Here is a 5,659-nt window from a genome sequence, read left to right as displayed (position 1 = left end):
TTACATGTAACTAAAGAATGTCAATATAAAATTGATAGAACATATTTATGAAAAACATGTTTGAAGTAGGTATGATTGAAAATTAGCATATTTTGGAAGAATGACGTTACATTTTAAGAATCGCTATAAGTATGCTTTCCCTTAACTTATACTAGCAATCTATATATCACTGTTTTTGCTGAACTTTGAACTTTTTAATAGTAACTTCAATTTCTAATTACCTGGTCATATAAATTTGCAATAAAAACTTTATGCCAAAAATGTTTTTCTTTTTAGGGTAACGTATCTTTTTCCGATATTTTTCTTCTTTAACATCACATTTTAGATATTGACATTTAATCAAGTTGCAGCATCTAGTATACACCTTGTAATAAAATATGCAAATTTGAAATGATTTACTAACATAATGGTACCATTTCTCACCACACATTGGAGTTTCAAAAAAATATGATCCACAAAATTCCCCCGTGGGAGGGGGGGGGGGGAGCAAAACCCCTTCTGGCTCATAGTCTAGTACCGCTAGGGTTGAAAATGCCGATTTAGCTTAAAGACAATTTTATTTAGTACGACCCAGGGTCGGACATATTTCAATTAGTATGGCCCTAGTAGAGAATTAGCTTACAGCTATTTCATTTGATACGACCCAGGGTCGGACATATTATATTTATTATGACCAAGGTTAGGAATTAGCTTAAAGTTATTTCATATTTAATACGACCCAGGTCAGACATACCGGAACATGTCCGACCCAGGGTCATGCTAATTGTAAATATGTCAGACACAGGGTCACTAATTGAAACTATGTCCGACCTAGGGTCGTACTAATTGGAATATGTCTGACCCAGGGTCATACTAAAGATGGCTGCTGTTATTGAAGATCATACTACTTCGGCATTTTCTTAAAGCTAAATAGATTTATCTTAATTCATGGCCGTACTAAATCGATTTGAAATTATTAAAACTATTATTATTACTAATTAAAATGTCTGACCCAGGGTCGTACTAAATGAAATAGCTTAAAGCTAATTCCAAACCAGGATCATACTAAATAGAATAAGCTCGACCCTGGGTCGTACCAAATCGAATTGTCTTAAAGCTAAATCGGCATTTTCGACCCTAACGGTACGCCATAGTTAACAGTATGACATGAGACCAGTTACTTCCAGATGTATTTTGTTACATTTGATTATGATTACATTTCGTCAATTATGATTAAATATAACTCGGTTACTCAGTCGATTAATTCTGTTACTATTACACTGGTACTGAAAATAGAGCTCTGAGACACAGTTCTACAGGAAGTAAATGACGTGATTATCTTTCAACCGACAATTGATTTTAAGGTAGTTCTGCACGTTAGGATCGAAATTTTTTCTACAATGTAGAATTTGATTAAACCCTGATTTTTCAAAACTTCCAAATATACTAAAGAAATTCAGCAAATAAAAAAGATAGGGTCGTGTGCTTAATTTTTTGCTAGACTGATTTGAAAAATTTCGACCTCACGCAATTTTTCATAATGGGAGTCTATGGGAAAAACGCAATTTTCATAACATTTTTGCGAATAGAAATTTTTCAACAATGTAGATTTTAATGAAACTTCTCACAGTCGTGAATAAACATATGGCCTATAATATGGTGAAATAAAATGTATAGGTCCGTGTGCTTATTTTTGAGATATCTGGCTATGATTAAAGTGAACCGCCTATTTCAAGCTAATTTTAAGACATTAGTTTGAATTATTTAACGTGTAAGATGTTTTAATATCATATTTTAACTTTAGAAAGATAGTAACAGTGCCATTTTGATATATTTACTCACGGGTTGCCCGTAACTTATAAACTGATTTTCGTTTCCGTACGCCGAATCCAGGCATTATTCTACGTTTTCCGGATAAATGACGTTACGCCATCACTTCCGGTTTATCAAACGTGCAGAACTACCTTAAAGAGCCAAAATTTGCTATGTTGGCTTTTGAAACCATATAGAGACTTCATTTATGGTTTGATTTGATACATGAGGTAGTTAGCACTTCAGACAACATTTTGTGCTTAATGGGGTACCAGTTCAAAAAAGTTATAGAGTCTAAATGCACCAGACTGAAACACAAGAAGGTTTTAAGTAGGCCTACCTTTTGACCGATTTAATAAAAATGATATGTAAAAATGTTAAAAGTGTAATAAGCGGTAATGATTTAACACTTTTATTTTATGCTAACTGATCAAATACTGTATATAATCCATATCACTTTCTGTAATATATGGCTGTGACTAAATACAGAGTTGGTGCGCCCGTGATATATTACAAACTCCGGTATATACCGGATTAACTAAATTTGAACAAAAATACCTTAAATGTATATATTTTGTAACCATGGTGATTCTAACCCTAACCTTTAGTCAGTATATTATGCACATTATACACTAAATGCGTGCGGACATGCAAAAAAAAAAATGAGTATTTTTGCCGTGCGTTCCATTTGATAATAATTCAGCGCATGCGCAGAATGTCTGCACCAACTATGCGATGAAAAACATTCGTAATATATAGCTTTGCCGATCTACTTGTACATTGAGTATGATTATCAAATTATTTACTTAAATAAGGATGAAAGTTGTAGCCGCATTTTGTTTTTATAGTATATTTCTCGATCCAAATTATTTTACTTAATGTGAAATTTTTAACGTTATGCAATAAGAAGTAAAATAAAATGGAACTTTATATCGTATGCATGTTTAACGTCACAACACGTCTGACGTCATGTTCGTTTACGCGCGTCTGTTTCCCGCGCTAAGATTAAAATTTGTCGCAAAATGCAAATCTCAACATAATAAAGCATAAAATAAAAAGAAAAATTGTTTGTTTTTCATGAATATGGAATATATCTCACCTCAAAGTGAGAAAATGTTCACATTTTCACTCGCGCTACGCGCTCGTGGAAATATTTGAAATTTTATCACATTTCAGTGAGATATATTCCATATTCAATCAAAACACACAAATATCCTCTATTTATTAAATGTTATAGTCTCCCTCTTTTTACGGTGGCATAAGGGGGATATAGGAAATCTTTTATTTATCACGTGCGCACGTGTTAGCTACCACGTGTTGATTAACTTGTGCGCATGTGCTCTTCTGATATTTATTTGTATTTTTCTAACCTCGGAGTATTTTTATTTTCATTTTCTAATGAGACAATTTAAATACAGAATATTGGGTTTCTGTCATAAAGTTTATTAGGTATGTCAACGAAAATATAAAAGTCGAGTCATAAACAATACTAATAATTCAATTAAATTACCCACCAACTAGATAGAAAAAGTTTAAAAACTAATATATTGGCAATATACACAGCCTTACCTTTTTGGCGTTGTATTGAAATAGCTAACTTTAGAAAATAAAAGTGGAAAACTTCAGACTTAATATTTCTAAACATGATTAGATAATTTTAATTTGCTTCCAAGTGGGTTTTATTGGAAGTTCAGTTCCAAATCACATGCCCATTAACGCAAAGCAAACATTAGGCATGTGTATATTTAATACGAGACATGAAGTCGCTTGATTTAATTCAAAGCCTTGAAAGGACTGATAGCCAGTGCTTGTTGAGTGATATTTCAGGGTTAGGGTTACGGTTAACTTCGACTTTTCTAGAATATTTGTTTTTATGTTGGGTTTAACTTCACACCGACACAGTTCAGGTCATATGGTGACTGTCCTGCTTTGATGGTGGGTGAAGACCCCAGGTGCCTCTCCGTGCATTATTTCATCACGGGCGGGCACACCATCGATCTTCCGTAAGCCAGCTGGATTGCTTCCCCACATGGAGAATTCATCGCCCCGAGTGAGGCTCGAGTCCACGTTGGTAAGGGGCAAATGATTTGAAGTCAGCAACCTAAACCACTCGGCCACGGAGGCCCCTTCCTAGAATATGGCGCCACTTTGTACCGTTGACCAATCAAGACGCCGTCTCTCCATGCTGTTAATCAAAATTCATTTCAGCGTGTTGCATTACGAGTAGATTTTTTGATATGCGCGAGAGTGTGTTCATGTAGAAAAATAATACATAAGATAGAGTGAGCGGAGTGATTCGGAATAGTTTGGATGTGAATAATTATAAAGTCCCCAATTCTTCTAGAATTCGTTGTTGCTTGTTTTTGTTGTTTAATTAAAACAGAAGTCTCCAGTTGCTCACACACACTCGCAATACCAAGATTATAAAAAGTAAATATTGGACTATTTAGAGCTATATAGCAAGTTGCTAAAGCACTGGCTAAAAAGACAGAGACTCGTTTCCTCGAAGTCCTGATTCAATGACATTTCTTCCCGGTAGCAAAATGATTTAATTAAATTGCAGAAATCTAAAATCCTGCACAAACGTTCTGGATGAGTCGGTTTCAGTTTCCTTGAGCGATTTCATTATAAAATTTTCTTGTGGTAGTTGCAAATACATTATGTGATAGTCTCGTCTATAGAAACTTTGCATAACTATGTTCTTAGTACTTGCTCTCAAAAACAAGATGGCGTTGTTTAGAAAAAAAAGTCCCACACAATTTTTTTTCGTCGCTGACGTCATAAAGCAAAATATATTGGTCGTTCCATGACAAAACTTGTATTAGTGACAAAAAGCCGAAATTGAGATAACAAAATATTTATGAAGAACATTCTATTACCTTTCAAGTCCGAAAATTTGAATGAATTATCTTAACTATGTCAAAACTTAAAATGTTTTAATCAGGTAACCAAATGCAATAAGAGAGGTGACGTCAAAAAACGTCATTCATGCGACAAATTAGACTAGTGTAGCACCAGCTAAACATTATGCATTTGAATATTCAGTAACAGTTTAAAATGATATTACTGCAAAGAAAATTACTTAAACGTATATTTTTGGTTTCGTCACTATATACAAATAACAATTTTAAAGACTGGCCTGCAATCCGATTTGTTTTTAATTTACATTGATTACATTTGTCTAGTATAGGTTGCATATATAATGTAACGCCATAAAATAAAATTTCCTTCAAATCAATGTACAGAAGTCTCTTAGAGGTGAGACTTTAAAAGTGATAAAAAAAACGCATACACATTTTCAAAATAGTATGTTTAGCTCCAATCACATTTATTTTTCAGCATAAAAAGTGGGCGCAATAGTGTAAGATTTTTTCCTATAAAGTGTAAACGTATACCTATTTTTCTCTTTATTTCTATCTTACAGGGGATGGGGGAATCTTTTAGTACATTGATAGTGCGGCGTCTATTGTCCATCGTCCTGTGTTGTTAGAACAGAACAGAACAGAACAGAACATGATCTTTATTACACGCAAGTAGTTATACAATATGGGGATATAGAATGTTTGTCTCTATGAAATCCGCCTTAGGTAATGCCACAGAAATGTTCCTTCAATGAACATATATCAAGTCTGTTCAAATTATTTAAATTTTGTCGAAAACAAAGCTGACAGAGGTGGCAGTTGCTTATTTTCATATATCATATGTTTACAGCATTTGCTTTTTGCATATAGTGAATACTTTAAAAATCTTCCTTTAAAACATGAAAAAAAACACTGGCCCCGTTTTAGAAAAATTTCACAGATATTTTTCATGCGTGACCTTCTACCAAAATTATTTAAGTAGTCTTTAAAACGCAGGTTAGCGATCT

Source organism: Mercenaria mercenaria, chromosome 1, assembly GCF_021730395.1.
Source record: "Mercenaria mercenaria strain notata chromosome 1, MADL_Memer_1, whole genome shotgun sequence".
Lineage (NCBI taxonomy): Eukaryota > Metazoa > Mollusca > Bivalvia > Venerida > Veneridae > Mercenaria > Mercenaria mercenaria.
Note: the sequence above shows the minus strand (reverse complement) of the source record.